A 16,466-nucleotide genomic window follows, 5' to 3' on the forward strand; every position below is an offset into this window, starting at 1 on the left:
GGAAGAGTCCTGCGGGCTGAGGTGACCTCCAGGAAGGTGAAGGCCTTGAAGAGGAGGCCCCAACAAGCAGCACAATCCCAGCCACAGAACACGAGAGACGAGCACACCAATGAGCCAAGCACAGGAAAGAGCTCCTGGGCCTAAAGATGGTATTTTACCCCCCGTGCACAAGGGCTGCCATGTTTTATGTTATTTACAGTTCCACACCACCATTAACAGCAAAAGGCGCCCGAGGGGTTTGCGTCCGTTCAATTTGCAGCACTTTCCGGTTGCCATATTCTTGGGCGGGGTGGGTTATTTCTTCTTTTAATTAGTGAGGGAGCGCTCTCTTACTGTAAAAGAACGGCGGCTTTTTCGGAGGACGGCGGCTCGGTGCCCTGAGGGCGGCCTGCGGGCCCGGCGCTGTCCCGCCCTTGGCCCGGCGGGCAGGGCGGCGGCAGGAGGGGAGCGGCGCCGGCCGGCCGGCAGGGGGCAGCACTGCCCGTCCCCGGCCGCGCTCCGGGCGCTCCCGAATGCCGGCCCCGCTCCCGCTCCCTGCCCTTGCGCTGCTCTCCCTGAAATATTAATTAAGGGAAGGGGAAAGGGGGAAAAAAAAAAAAAAACCCAAACCCAACCTTTTACAATGCGCCACTATATTAAACTTACAGCGCTATAAATCGGCGCCGTAAAACTGTAACTCAGGGGCTGGGTGTTAGACAAACCTGACACGGTGCTGGGGGAACGGCAGAGATCTTAACAAACTGCACCATATACAAGTTTCTGCAATGTACATAAAACTTACTATTTTGTACCTCTATTAGCTGGTTTTTACAATGTTTTCAGGGACCAAAAAATAAAAATGGCAAGCAATGGCAACAAGCAAATCAATTCAGAGAAATTAAGTTGACGTGAGCTTGCATCCAAGAAGTGAGTGACGGCTCAGCCTGTTTTATTTGTTTGTTTGTCTATCTTAGGTGGTTTGAGAAATCTGGGTTAATTTAAAAATATTTTCCTTCCAGTTTCTTTCATTGCTTTGTTTCCCGCAGGTCAGGATAGACATTGCTAGATAATGAAGGCACGGTAAAATTGGTTATTCTTGAATATATTTACAGTCTGATCTCCAGATTTCGTCACCTCAAATGAAAATCAGCTGATTTGATCCCTGCTGCTTTTTTATGGTCAAAGATGATCTCAAGGGGTGTATTCTCCTCATCTCTCACCCACTCCCCCAGTGGAAAAAAAGTTCTCCTGGTTTGTCCATTTGTTTTGACCTTCACAGTCTTCTCTCCTGTCTTTCTCCTCTTCACTAGAGGAACCCTGACAAGAACTTTTGAGACCATAAATAGTAATGTCATTGTAAAGCAGTAACATGGGCAGTGGCTCTCCTTCCCTGGGAAAGGTGAGTGAGGGTGTGCAGCTTGTTAGCCTCCTTTTTGAGAGAGGGAAGGGAGAGCTGTACTTCATTTTGAAGTTTCATGCAACATCACAAATCAGGTTCCTTGGCAAAGAGGGGAAGCAAGCACCAAATATGCTGAAGTGAGTAAGTACCTTGAGTGAAGAGAATCCTTTAATGTGAGCACAGTGTAGGTAATGCAGTATTTATTTACCGCAGAAAAACTGTAAAGAGCACAGCATTGATTTCTTGGTTTTTCTTTTTCAGGTTGGTTTCACGAGGCTTGGTCTGTTGGGAGGATTTTCTGAGATGCATCTGAATAGCTCATAGCTGGATGGCTCCAGCTCTGACCCCCTGACCTGAGTGAGGTTTGCCACTCACCAGATTCCTGGAATGACACAGGGCTCTGGCTGGAGTCAGGCCAGGACATTAGATGAAACTGCTTTTGTGGCACTTCTGCATTTAATACCTAGAGGACAGATTTCCCGCTGTATATCTCTGCAGAATTTGACTCTGTTGACCATGAAACTCTTCATGTCCCTGCTGAGGAGGGGCTTTGCAGTCTGGTTCAGTGGAACATACTCAGTTATTAGAGATGAAAACATATGCCACTACTACTAATGTCTGGATGTGGTGCTGTCCCACTAAGACCTATGCTTTTCCCCTTTTTTGCTGACCCAGTTGAACACAAAGTCATTGTGGTGTGGGAGACATTGCTGAAGCCCAGAACACTTCAATAGTTCATGCTGGTTGTGCCATTCCTTTCTCTCGTGTTTTAAGATAATACATAGTCAAGTTCAAAGTCTCAATCCTTGAGAACCTTAGTAGTCTGGATCAAAGTATCTAAAAAAGTAACCTTATTAGAACCATCTGATTTATATGAAAGTCTTGCCCTTTTCCATTGCAGCAAAAGGAAAGAAGTGGCCCTCTGATACCCTCCTCCAGTAGTTTTAAGCATTGCCCAGTGTCTCTCTGAAATGTGGGAAAAAAATAATCTCAGCTGAGACTAGCACTTCTCTTACTGAGATTACCAGCATGTGCAGATTCCCTTGCACTTCGCATGAACGGGGAATGAATGTTCACTGCCTCTGGAACCTGTGTCCCTCCAGACAAGCACGGGGCAGCACAGTGTTTCACCAAGAGAATGGTGACTGGCTCCTCGGAATGATGCCAGGAGCACCTGGCTATCTGTGCAGTCTGTAATGTCCCTCCCTCAGCCTTTCCATGCACACACATTCCCCACATACATAATGCTTATCTTTAATTTTCTGTGTGCCCAAACCATACAATTTCTAAAGAGGGTTAAAAATATCGAATTAATTCAGAAGACAGAGGTGAAAAGGATAATTCTGAGATATTCACAGGGTTGGTAGTAGTAACAAGAAAGACAGTTTCTGTCTTTTTTTGATACTGAAGTTAATTGCAGGCATCTAGGGTTTAAAGACCTTGTGTTATTGATGGGGGTGTGTTAGCAAAAGGAGGGACTCTAACATTAAACTGAAATTTAGCATGCACAGTAGGTTGTCAGGAGAAAAAATAAGAACAAAGGAGACTGCAATTATCTTTTATTATTATCTTTTAATTCCCCCCCATTTTCCTTCTGTATGCTCTCTCTCTGTCAGCCTTCTCTCTTTCAATAATTACAATAATAAACTTACAATGATAACAGAAATAATCTCCTGCAAGATAACTAAACAAACCACATGTTATCTGTACTGAACTGTGCTTACTTACAGTAGGTACATCACTTATGGAAAAGCCAATAAAATTTTAATTAAAAAAGCGTGTATGTTGTCAGTTAAGATGCAAAGAAGGTGTGCAAACACATTCGAAGTGGTCCATAAATTTCTTGGTATTTGATAGAACGGGGAGGAGGGAAAACCCACCCCAAAGGGAACAAAACAAAACTGAAGCCCACCAGGTTTGAGGAGCTCTATTTATGTTGTTCTATACAGAGCACTGATTGCTTGGGAATTCAAAAGCAGGGGGAGGGGAGAATCCTCCCTTGAGCAACGATCACATCCACCCACCTCCACCAGCGCTGCGAGCAAGTGAGCAAAAGTTAATTAAAGATTTTGCATCTCCCCACTGCAGCTGTATTGATAGCTCTGGATTCTGAGATAAACTGCAGCTCTCCCACACTGTATCGCTGATGTGCCTCCTACCTTGCCCTGGAGCAGCACCTCAGGGGATCAGATGTTTGGTTTCCCTGGTGTGCTTGGGGCTTGGCCTTTCTGCTGGAACTAGGAGCACTGATGAAGGCCAGCCCATAGGTAGGTGCAGGTCTCAGAGGAGCAGGGCTGTCGGTAATTACCCAGTCATGAGTCACCGTGGCCTCAGAGGATTCCAGTCCTCTGTTAGTAGTTTGCTCTAAGCATAGGAAGACTGTTTCACATAAAGGCTACTTGGCATAGAAGAATTCTGCACAGGTACTGTGAATGGGAAACAGTTCTCAGGTGACTAAAGCAGAAGGTTTGCTGAAGCCAATTATGACATGAAGAAAGTCCTCAACACCACTCAATGCCCTGAGTTTGTCCTGCTCCTCGGAGTCTTTCTTTTTGTGGGTCTGGTGTCAATGCTGGCACGGTCTTTTCATGACCTGTGTGCTCCTATGGCAAACTGGGAATGGTGGCTTCAGGGGTCCCTTTGAAGACAGAAGTGCATGTCCTTCACCCAGATTTTTTCTCTGAGCTCTTGCTGCAGGACATGTCCAGGAGGAAATCTCAGCAGTGATATCATCAGCATGGATCAGCAGTTGTGCTTTGCACTGTTCTCACCAGGTGAGTAAGCAACCACTCCTGGGATTGCATTTAGGGCAGAGAAGGCCTATTTCATATAGCATGATATATGAGGATGCCCCAAGGGAGTGTCTCAAATTTCTTCCTCTTGGTTCAACCCTCAGCCTCAGCTGGAATGGGCAGATATTGCTTGCACAGGCTGCCCAGGAGAGTCCTTGCATTTAGAGAAAGCAAGGCTAGGAGGTGGAACATCCTGGACCTATTTCCTCGGGGAGCACATTGCTGTGGTACACCCACTCTTGCAGGACACTGAGTTTTGAGGCTGTTACAGAGAGACAGTGCTTACATTTAAAGAGATCTATGGGCTGTACCTAATTACAGAACCACAGCAGCCTGGCAAGTCAGGACAGCTAGAACCCACCTCCTTTTAGGCTGGAAAATAAGACAAAGGTACTAAAATGCATGACCAGGGTTAGAGAGATAAGGTCAGTATGAAGGCCAAGGTTAAAACATCAGACTTACATATTCCCAGAGCTGTGCTTAACATGAGTCTCAGCCAAAGAAATTGATGTTAATGACATACTAACCCCTTTCATCTGAAGATCTCAAAATGTTTTATGTCCCGATTTGCTTTCTCTATGCAGCTCTATTGAAGGCAATTGGTCTTTCTCAGGGGAAAAGTGCAGGCTGCTCCATGCTGCACTGTCTGTATTACCTTCAGGGCCCCACAGAGAGGAGATGGCTGGGGTTACTACCACACTCACTGGGGATGAGCTGGGTGATTGTGCTGCAGGAAAGCAGATGCCATTGAGGGAAGGTGTAGTAAGATGGCTGGGTATGGATTGAAATTATTTAGTGTAAGAGGTGGCTCATGTGACAGGATGGAAGTTGCACCTGGTTTAAGGGGTATCAGGATGCAGTGGGATCCATACAGGGAAGGGACAGCAGGAAATGTGGCTGATGGATTTGCCCTCTTTGGGGAGGGCTGGACAGACAAGCTGGTCAAGAGGAAAACCAAAGCTCTTCCTTGTTGATTTCCTTCAAAGAGAACATTTTTCAAATCACAGCTCTGTGCCAGACAATGAAGCAGACACAGCGGCAGGATGGGCAGGATGAGGACAGCCCAGGGTCCCACAGAGCAGCCCATGAGAGGTCTGTGGGCTGGTGTGCCACACTGCATATGGCCAGGTGCTGAGCAGGCTGAGCAGAGCTCCCTGGCACCAGCATGGGTAAGGGTCCCCGGAGAGCTGACAAAAGCAAAGTGGGTTTGGCTTTCTTAAATCTTGTGTCTAGGGGCTTAAATACTGTGGAGGAGCTAAACCATGGCAGAGACTGAGGGAGAGGATTAAAAATGACACATGAACTATAACATTTGTGGCATCACAGAGCCTGGAGGGGAGACTGAGGGGTCATGACTAGTACCCTAATGAGCCACAACCATGGGCTAGAAGGTCTCTGTCTCATTAGTGTTTCTCTAATGATGAAGCAAGGCACCCTCTGGCATCCAGAAAGTCATGGCTGTTAGCCACAAGTAGACAATTGTAAACTGCTCAGAACAATCTCCCAAAACCAAAATGGAGAGATGTACAAGACTGAAGCAACTGCTGAGTGGCAAAGCAGGGAGGAGGATGGTACTGCCAGGTGCCACTGGGAGTTGCCATGGGCTCACTCTGAGTCCCATACAGGAGGTTTGCTTTGGGCTTTCTCAGGGAAACCTCTGGAACCCATGACCTTCCTGCAAGCTCTTGCATGAGGACACCATACAAAGTGGGGACAGTTTCCCCTACAGCAGCCAGTGACTGGCAGTTCTGGCTTTTTTTTTTTCCTCTCTCCATTTTTGATTACAGAACTGCTCTGTTATTCTAGCAGGTCTGAAATTAGATACAGGTGCAAATTAACTAAGTCACAAGTGCATAACATTTGGTAATTTTTCTGTCAAGAGTCATGCTGAAAGGTTGCAGAGAATAATAAGAGCAGCCAGCGCCAAGTGGCTGGTCCAGGTGTGCCCGGCTGCTGAGTGTGCTTCCCTGGCAGTGGTTTGAGGCACGGGGTCTGTTTCACAACACAGGCTGCAAAATCACCTGCTTCCTGATAGTTTTCCACCTCTGATTTTTGTCTGCTATTCCTCTCCTCTGGTTGCAACTGTCTTTGAGTACTCAGCCCCCTGATTTCAGAGCTGCAGTTGTCATGGCTATGTCGTCTTCCTGGGATTTCAGAAAGACAGTAGAGCAAAAGCCAGGATCCTCCTCCTCCTCTTTTTTCTTACAGTGTAGGCCCTGTGTATTTTCCAGAATAAGGGAGAAAGTCTGTCAGTCTGCCCAGCTGTGACAGGCAGGTGAAGGAATCCAGCTCCATCTGCCACCAAAGAGGTGCACAATCATCTGCTGCTCCTCCTCAACACCATGGCCTCCTCTCTGCAGCTTGCAAGAGAGCAATGGTTGTGGGGGCAGCTTCCAAGCAGCAGAGCTAATCCAACCAGTTTTCATAAAGCAACCATCAGACACAGTCGGAGGAGGTGTGAGTGTCTTGTGCAGAGCACATCATAACTGACTGAAGTGAGGTGGTTGGCAGAGGACAATAAAACAGTGAGAGAACGTGTGAAAGTGTTATTCTGCTCACAGATGCAGAGTGCTCATTTTGTGGAGGGGCCATTTCTGGCTCCCTGTGACAACTTGCTAGTCATTTCAATTCCAAAGATGCTGAGATTTGAGCACAGGAGCTGAGATGAGTCTCAGTACCAGCTGCACTCTGTGAGAACTTTCTGCCCTTATTGCACGACGATGTGCAATAAAGGTCCAAGAGAGATTATGAGGTGCCTGAGCCAGGGAGCTGAGCTCCTTTCTACAACTCCTCAGATGAAGCTGTGCATTTATCTGTTAAATCGAGGTTGCAGTGTGCTGGCAGGTCAGCATGTGGCTAAAGCTAGTCCTGCTGCTGTCTCACAGATAAGTGGAAAGCTTCATTTGCCAAGCAGTTAATCTGGAGGGTTTTCACTGGTGCAAAATCCATACTATTTATTTAAAGATTAAATGAATGGTTCTATGCAAATTTGCAAATTAGTTAATGATATAATTGCATCAAATGATAATATACTGCTGCACAAAGCTGGCATGAAACCATTTCAGGCCTGTATTTCCGTTTGTTGTGGCATTCAGACAACTCCTCACCCAAGTGAAGCCGAGCTCTTTGCCTGTGCTGGGGACATGCATGTGGCTGAGACAGGGCTTTACCTCCCTCTCCCTTCCCTGAGGGCTGCTGTATTACAAGGAATATTGCTTATGCAGGGCATACTGTAAATGCCTTCCCCATTGGGCCCCTTATTTTGATATGTGGGGAAATTGGCTTCAATTTTGGTCACTTTTTCTTCAAAAATCATATGTTTTGTAACTGAAAAAATAGGTCAGCATTTGCAGACCTAATTTCAGAAAGGTTTTCTTGGAAGGATAAAAAGTAAACATGTGCTCTTATTGCACAGTGACTGTGAACTGCCTATACTGCTTCCTTCTGTATTAAGATCTTCCCTTTCCAGCTTATGTGTAGTCAAAGCTGCCTTCCAGGAACGGCTCAGGACACAACCATCCAAGCAGCTGCTCTGGGTGAGACCCAAGAGCTATTTTACTCAGAATGCAGTGTCTGGCAGCAGCAATGGCCTAGAGAAGAGCACCAGAAATAAGCCACTAGACAATGAAGCCTCCCTGGTGTGCTCCCCTTGGCTGCCTGTGGGCTGTGACAGGAGGTTCTGTGACCTCCTGAGCCAGACGTGGCACTGAGGGGCTCTGACAAACTAGTTCTCATGCATATCCTATGTTATACCCCATTTGTTTTTTGAAATAACTTTAGTTTCTCCCTTTGCCCTTCCTAAAGCCTTCCTAATCCCAGCAGATTTTAGTGGATTTATGAAATATTTCTGCTTCTTTCTTCTTGGTGTTAAATTGCTCTCTAAAACATTTCAGTTGTAGCATATGTGGGATATGGAAACTTTTGAGGATTAGAGAACATTATAGGCAGCAGCTAGGCACCATTAACGCTGGGATCCACCCATAACTCCATGATGCAAAAAGAAATCACAATTCTCATGTGTCTTTTAGAAACTAGAACAGTAGCCATAATCTTTCATGGGCTGAAGGGGTGTGCTTCATAGACACAGGAAAACAGAGGAAGTTTGGCAAACAGTCACTGAACTTGATTAGTCCATTACAGCTCCACGTGGACATCCCAGTCAGGGCTCAGCTCTCCTGAACTGTAAAACTGCAAAGTTTTCTCACGTCACCCCACTTTTGTTTGGAAAAGTGGTTGTGTATGTCAGGATGAAAGGGAGCAGGGGCAAGTGATACAGAGAGTGGTAAATGTGTGTAGTAAGGAAATAATAGCTACAAGCTTTTGCATGGGTACACCCTAGGCTTGCTAATGCCTCTGGAGTTGATCCTTTTCCCACCACAATTCTGCTTTCTGAATCAGCCTTACAGGGCCCCTCCCTCCCCCAGAGTCCCTTGGCCCCTGTTCATTAGCACAGAAACGCCTCTGAGCAAACTAAACTCATTCTCTACCCAATGTCCTGGTTCCTGTCTTCTAAGCTGCAGCACTTCTAATCTGTTTTCTCTTCTGTCACTGATTCCACTGGGGCTCTTGGCTAATCACCCAAACTGTTTTGTAACCTTGCCAGCTCTGTCCATGCTGATAGCCTTGCAGCTCTCACTGACTCGCACCCACTTCTCACAGCCCTGGCTCAAAATTGAAAGGTTAATCCTCCAAACCCTTCAGTGGTCACACCTCCTCTTGAGAAAAACCTTTTCAGGCCATTCTCCACTGCACTATCACAGTGCTAGGAAGAATGTAGAGAGATGCCCTTTTAAGATAGTGGCATTAAACCTTAGGTCTAAATTCATTTTACATGACACAGATTTTGTTACTGCTCTAGCAGAATTTTCCTATTGATTTCTCTGAAACATCTCAAGGCATTCTTACAAAAAGATTTACGAAGGTGAAAGAGTGGAAAGTTTTCTTGACCTTTCTGACCATTGCTCTCCTCTGAGCGTGCTCTCTCTAGGTAACTAGTCACTAGGACACACTCATCTGGCCAAAAGGTCACTTAAATTGTGTACAGCACTTACACCATTCTAAATGATTGTGTTTTACCTGGGGACATGATCTACTGGAGCAGGAGTTTGGGTCACTGGCCTTTGTTGCAAACTGACAGTCTCAATGGCCATGTTCCCAGTAAAGAGTGTCTTGGTGCTAAAGTGAATGGATTATAGCCCTGTGACACTGCAATTACACAAATATTTAAACTACCTCTTATTCTAGAAACATTTACTACCTATCCATTCCCTTTTTATGACAATGTTTCCACAATTTTAATATATAGCACCGATTAAATAAAACTGTTCCTTGGCTGTAGGCCAGTAATGAACTGGGCATGTCTATGGAAGAGTATTATAATACCTAAACCATGTGTGTCAGAGACCCCCACAGCACAGCATCTTTTATCTGTCAGGAGTAAAAAAATGGACCTTTCGGAAAATATATAAGACCAATGTAAGTAGATAGTGGTAGTTCCCCATGTCTTCTCCAGCCTCCAACCTCCTGTGGCTCAGCCTTTCTAGTGCCAGATGTGTTTTATATATATTTGTTAGTTTTGGCAAACTGAAATTAATAGTACTGTCATTTCAAAAAGAGCCATAAGACATTTCATAAAGGACTTTATTACTGTTTTGGGGACTCTCTCAACTGTCCACAGTGTCTGATTGACCTCAGTGGTAGCGAACTGAGTTTTTCTATGCAGGGCAGAGAAGACAGTGCTGGGATTTGAACCTGCTGCTGTGGGTAGTGCTGATGCTCAGCTGAGCAGGTCACCTCCTTGACAGTGAATTAAAAAGCAGAACTGCAAATTAGCTATTCATCCTTGCTGTTAGGAGAATCATATTCATCTATGCAATGCAAGAAGATCTGGCAGGATCTTTACAGGTCACGTACAAAGTAAAGCTAGGATTGACTTTTCCTGTTTCTGAAGGTGTTTCAGGACAGAAAACAGAGGTCTGGAGGGGATAAAAGCCCTGTGTTTAACCTGTCCTCTGAAAAGACAAACCCAGCAAGTGCTCTTCTTAGACATACCCTCTTTCTGTTCACTTGATTTTGGGAATATAATGTGGCTTTCAATGGACCAAGGGAGTGACCCACTATCCTGAAAAGCTGAATCTCTGTGCATGTGTGACCTAAGCATTTTGAGAATACGCATTTTCCTTTGAAATGAGCATATGCCCCGAGTCTGGGCCACAGGTCTGCACTGATACAGCAATTTCCATGTTTCCCTTCCTGCTGTTTCCCCATGTTCTTTTGGATTTTCACAAGGACCAAAGCAAGCTGTGTTTAAAGTCTCTGTAGTTAGCAGTTCTCCCCAGCATCACAAATTTAACTCTGTATATAAGGAATGCAGGTTGCCTCTTCAAACAGAGTAAAGCCTCTGCATCTTTAATCTCATGTTACACAAATGCCCAGATCAAAATAAATATGTGTTTCCCCCTGTTACTTCTCTTTCAAATTAGAGCACTAGGGGCCAGCAACAAGGTTAGGTCTTGGGGAACTTTAAAAGCCCCCATTTCCTTGGAGAGGGCCCTTGATTTTACAAACTACAGGATTCACACAGCAGCTGTTTAATTTCTAAAGTGTTAACTGAAATTTACTACAAATGCAATTTTATGCCAACACATTTTTTGTTGTTGTTGTTACTAAGGCAGCTATTCCATAGTTACTATTTTGGTTCCCATGACGACTGCACTGCTATCCGAGTTGGACATGATAAAATTGGTATGTTGACAGACTCTGATTGACTGTTGATACCAGTTGGCAGAAGAAACTAAGGCTTTCCAATAGGTTAATATGTGTATTTTCAGGAAAAAAGAAAAAAAGCATGTATGATTTTTTGGTACAATTATGTTTTACTAGCAGAAAAAAATTCAAGTTCATATTAAAAAAGCCCTGGCAGCCCAGGGCCTGGGGTTGGGGGTGGGAGGAAGAAGAAAAGGAAGAAGGGAGGGAAGGGTGAGATGATAGCTGAATTTCCAGAGACCTCTATGCCTTATTGCCTGCAGCCCACCAGAAAGGTGGAAGAATGGATTGAGCTGAATAGTGCAGAAAACCCCAGAACACTGGAGGATCATCTTCTACCAACTTACTGGGAAAGTGCTGAACACCAGCCTTTTATACATGAGGAAGGCACAACCAGAATATCACAGGAATCTGAATACTGGCTGGTAGCCACAGCAGTGGCTGGTGTAAGGGACTGTGGAAATAGCAACAGAAAGAAACAAATCCTGGGTGGGAGGCCGAAGAGAAGCCACTGTGGGATGGTGACACTTGCTATGTGACCTCTTTTTGGCTGCACCGCCACTATGGGCCAAGCTGGTCTTTATTATACTGGTCTCTTGAAGGGATGCAGACAAGAGGCAAATCTGTTGAGGGAGTCTTTTGTGTCTGGAAGCTGTGGTGAAGAAATGCTGGCAGTTTTCTGATGTACACAATTGTTTTGGGAGCCCTGAGGAGGTTTGCAGTGTACAGCTGCAGTCCCCAGTAAATAGGAACAGTCCTATAGAAGAGACCACTCTGGCAGTCTCAAAAAGCTCTCTAGGCACAATTTTATTGCACTTAGACATTGCTGTGACTGAAATCACTGTTCAGTAATTCTGGGATTGCCTGGATTGTGGCATTTCCCCCTTCTTTCCTCTCGAGTATGATTATGGAAATGTACTTATTCCCACATCAGAGTGGCCAAGCACATGAGAGGGATCTGGGCTATAAAGTGAGCCAGGAGAAAGGAGTCAAAGCATGCTCTGTGAGATGTGACATGCAGAGGGAACTTGTCTACAAACTTCATGCTTACAACTAGCTGGTCTTCATCAGGGAGGTGCATCCAGAGAGCTTGCCCCTGAGCAGGAGCACACACAGTGCACTGGCAAATATTTGGGTTATGAAAGAGCCCAGGTCCTCACAGGAAGACCAGTGGCAGGGCTGATGACAAGGTCAATGTCATTGTATTAACAGTCAAATGGGAAAGGATGGAAGGATGGTGAGGGGAAGGGGAAGGTGGGAAAGGTTGTCATCTCCCTGAAAAACATCTTTCCGTGCACACAGTGCCTGGTGCAGCCAAGTTTTTGGCTCTTGCCCAACATTCCTGTGTTCTACCACATTAAAAAACAGTTGGGAAAAGGGCAGTCTCTTTATGCCTGTTCTTCATGCTTCCTATGTATGGTAACACAGACTACTGCTGATCTGTCACTCAGAAAACTTGCTCAGTGTTGATGCCAGTGTTCACCAGCATTTGTCAGAGTTTTGAAATGACTATTCCAACATGCATTCACTGCCTGGACTCCTTGTTCCTTACAATCCTTGATTATTGTTCTATTTTCTGGTTTTGGTAAATGCTACAGTGCTTTGCTGCCTGCCGCTTCCAATCTCTTCCTAACCTCCCTGCAATCTCCTTGGCAGTGCCTGTAATTTACTGTGAATTAACCTAGTCACCAGGGAGCTCCTAATGGCCATTCTGCAGGTTCACAGATTATCTTAAGCAACGGATATTTAGTGAAGAAAGAAGGAAAACTTCTAAAAGATTTAGTAAATGAAAAGTCTATTACAGATCTTGGAGCTTTTTTGTTTTTCCTTTACCCCCTCAGTGCTTCTTGGCTTTTCCTGCTTCAGGTAGAGGCCAGCCTAGGCACATAATGATTCCTGTGGAGAAAGGAGCATGAAGAAAAAATGAAGGGAAACAAGTGTGCCAGTGCAAAGGAAAGATGCCAGTTCTTCTCTTGAACAGCAGCAGCACAAAGGGGAGGTATCTGTTGCCTGCTGAGGCTTCCCCTGCACAAAGATGCCTTGTTGTTCTTTATCTTCCTCATGTTACTTAACAGCAGGGCTGGTTTGTACAAACCTAGATTAGAACAGATAAGAAAATGAAGCTCTGAATTATTCAGCAGAGGAGGGAGTAGAGGATGTGGCTGGGTTTACTGGATAAAGCTGTGGCCTCCAACAGAGCTTCCTGTCCCTTGGGTTTTGTATCTAAATCTATTTGCTCTGCTTAAGCCTGGTTGTGGAAGAATTAAAACGATGATTTCTTTTATTTACAAAGAGGCACCTTTGTCAGGAACTAAGGCAGAAAAGGGGAATAAAAAGAAAGTCATTAGATCTGCTGGCCCATTCTCCTACCCCTGCAGGGTTGGTTAGAGCTGGTCTCTCCCAGGAGACATGTGCCCATCCCAGAAACTCCCCAGACAAGGTTAGCTGTGCCAACATGTCCCTCTGATGTTTCCCCTTCAGAAGCTTGTGGCCCTGAACCCGCTATCAAAGCCTCCTTAAAGTCTTTTCTCTTGGACCTCCCAGGCCTGCCAACCCCTGGTTTGGGAGCTCCTCTAGTTCAGGGAAAGCACTTGCTGTGCATCCCTTGGTTTAGTTATGTTGGAGAGTGTTTGTTCAGTACCTCTCGGAGGTGAGTTAGGCAGGCAGCAGCAAGGATGATGTTTGGATACTGCTTGCCCAAGAAGGGACCTTTCATCTGTTGTATGTCTCTGCTGGTGCTCTGCAAAGAGAGGTGGCAATGTAGAATAGACGGGGGGTGTCTCCTCTTTGCTTTGCTGGCTTTGCTCCCCTCCCAGCCGTTGAAGGATAATTGCTGTTGTGGTGCTGAGCCACAGTGCTCTCTGCAATAGCTCCACACAACAGCTGCACCACCTCTGATGCTCTCTCTGAGGGCTGCTGCTCCACAAGTCTTCCCAAAGACTAACCACAACTTCTTCCATCTCCACAGCTGTTAGACAACACATTGATTTTAGGTGTCCTGGTCCCCCAGAGAAGCCTCTCCTGTTTTAGAGCTGGGAACATCATTTATAAGGCCCATATGGCCAAGGCAGACAAAGCTTTAAATTATTTTCTTCACTGCTGCTATTTTATGTGGGATAGCTTGGACTGGCTGGATTGCTTCTACTATAACTACACCCTTGTAGGGAGGAACAGAGACATCCCAAGACAACAGAACCTGCTGCTGCTGCACTGGTGGCTGGTAGGGTGTAATTACATCATAAGTTTCCTTTACTCAGAAAGCCGACTTAAGGAATTTCTGCTCTCGTAACACATTTTGCAGCCCCCTCAGTTGTCCTGACACTGATGATTATAGGGCTGTGTTCTGTGTTTTGATAAGAAGATCGAAGTTAGCTTCTCCAATCCTTTTCTGGAAGTCTTATTTTTAACCTGTGTCTTTTTGTTTGTTGCTGAACATGCCACATTGTGCAACTCCCACTTGAATGGCACGGGAGTCTGTTCTGCTCCCATTCAGAAGAAAGGACATTCTGTGCTTTGATGCTTCATCAGATGCTAGATGCTGGGCTGGCACCCCTGTTCAGAAATGCTGCACCAGGGAAAGAAAGGGAGAATCCTGACAGCCCATTCCTCAGCTGTGCTTTCCTCACCTGGTGCACAAAGTCATGTCAGGCTACCACCTTATCTGCCCTCCCCAGCTGCACAATGACTGACATAGCAGAGACCTGACCAAGAAACCCAGCTATGGAAATTTGAGGCTTTTTGCCAGGCAGCCATAATGCTCATGCAGCTTAGGATGTTCTCTTAGGGACGTGGTTAAACATTACTTTTACAGTCATTCAATGCTTTTGGATTCTCAATGAGCCCTTTAAGTAGGAGGATCAGTCCCTCTTTCCTGGCATGCAGCGTTGTCTTATTCCACTGTGCTTGTTTCCCTCCAGGACCAGCCGCCCTTCCCTTCTCAGCAGAGTGAAGCATTCCTGAACCCAGTTTTGTTGAAGTCCCTTCAGGATCAGAGACAGTTACAATGTCTGAAACTCTTGTTATTACAGAGGCAGCCCCCAGCAAAGCCTGATATTCCTCACACTTCTTCCCGTTCAAAGTTTACTGTACAGCCTCCAAACTCTTGTGCAAAGAAACTGCTCTCAGCACCATCATCCATCTCCTTTTTGACATTGAAAGTCAGGCCAGGGCTTAATGGGTTGAAACACAACTCCTGCTCTCCAGCATCAGCTCTTCAGGGCCTGTTAGAGCCCTCAATCCACACATTGGAAAAGCATTGGCTTTCACTGCTTTTTTTTCTCCCTCGTCAGACACAAATTAATGACCTTCAAGCAGTGCAGTGATACTCCTTGAGCCGCTACTCAGCTGAACCGCTCTGCTCCCAGCTGCAGAGTGCATTGGATACAAACATTTTCAAATTTCCTGGGGGGGTATCACGTTTGCCAGGAGCAGGGCTCTGAGCTCTCTCACCACACCCCTGCTGAATTACCCTGTTGATTAATAGTACAACTTGCAGTCCTCTTGCTTCTTGTAAACAGGAGCTCGAGCCCCTGCCATTTAACAGGGGCGTGGGATATGCGAAACGCTGAAATGTCACCACATCACAGCAGCCATTAATCATAAAGCTGCTCTAACAAAAAAAAAAAAAAAAAAAAAAAAAAAAAAAGAAAGAAAAAAGATATGAAAAGGAAAGAAGAAAAAGGAATTATCAGAAATATCAAGGAGCCAATTTAATTGAGGCAAAGACATGCGTGGCAGCTGCTTTTTAACTTTACCTACATCTCAATTAGACAGGGTTGGAGTTCTCTTTGTTTCTGCTTTTGAAAAGTCTAAAACTCTGCAGGTTTGATCAATGGCAAGGGACAGAGAGGAAATGAGCAGGAGACGAAAGGGCTGAGTTTCCCTAGAAGCTGTCATGATAATTTATGGCCCTGGCTGATAAAACTTTTAACTAGTCAAATATGAGCTAGGAAGTAGCAAAAGCAAAATGAGCCTTGGAGAAACAATGCCAGCCAGGTAAGTCTTCTGGGAAACACCTCCTGGGATGAACAGTCTCTTTCCTGGGAGCTTGGGAAAACCGCTCTTGTCTCATGCTCATCTCTTGGCTTGCTGTGAACAAGCCTTGCTCTGCGAGAGCCAGTGACTGTGATTTTTTCTTGGTCAGGTCGGATTCCACTGGTGACAGAAATCTCTCTGCTTGAGATATGTTTGCCAAGGGGGCTGGAGGGTGATATGACCACTGTCAGCAAGAAAAAGTTACAGGAAGAAGACACGATGTCCCTCAGGGCTCTGCTTCTGACCTGTCCTGCAAAGTAAGCAGCACCAGGATGTGTCAGTGCCCCACTGCGAGAAACTTAACTGCTGTGGGAAATGGCTCTGGTGTTTTGCTGTGTCTGTGCTTGCAGGAAACAGCGACTCTCTGCTATTTGAATCCATAAAAGAGTTAGCAAGACCTTGATGAACTGTACAGCTAGTGATATCCTTAATCCCTGGCAAATGCCGCAGCATTTTTTCCTAGGACTGAGTACCAGCACCCTGCACACATTCTAACC

General features: G+C 45.5%; 1 long non-coding RNA gene across 2 annotated transcripts in view; it reads left to right on the forward strand.

The window, feature by feature from the left end:
• The window catches only part of LOC141728680 (uncharacterized), a 34,078-nt gene extending 30,986 nt beyond the window's left edge, over positions 1–3,092 (forward strand). For both annotated transcript variants that reach the window (XR_012579825.1, XR_012579826.1), the window contains exon 3: positions 1,640–3,092. This is a non-coding gene — a long non-coding RNA (uncharacterized LOC141728680). The remainder of the gene's footprint in view (positions 1–1,639) is intronic.
• Positions 3,093–16,466: the final 13,374 nt, after the last annotated feature.

The sequence above is a fragment of the Zonotrichia albicollis genome, chromosome 3 (genome assembly GCF_047830755.1).
Source record: "Zonotrichia albicollis isolate bZonAlb1 chromosome 3, bZonAlb1.hap1, whole genome shotgun sequence".
NCBI classification, from domain to species: domain Eukaryota; kingdom Metazoa; phylum Chordata; class Aves; order Passeriformes; family Passerellidae; genus Zonotrichia; species Zonotrichia albicollis.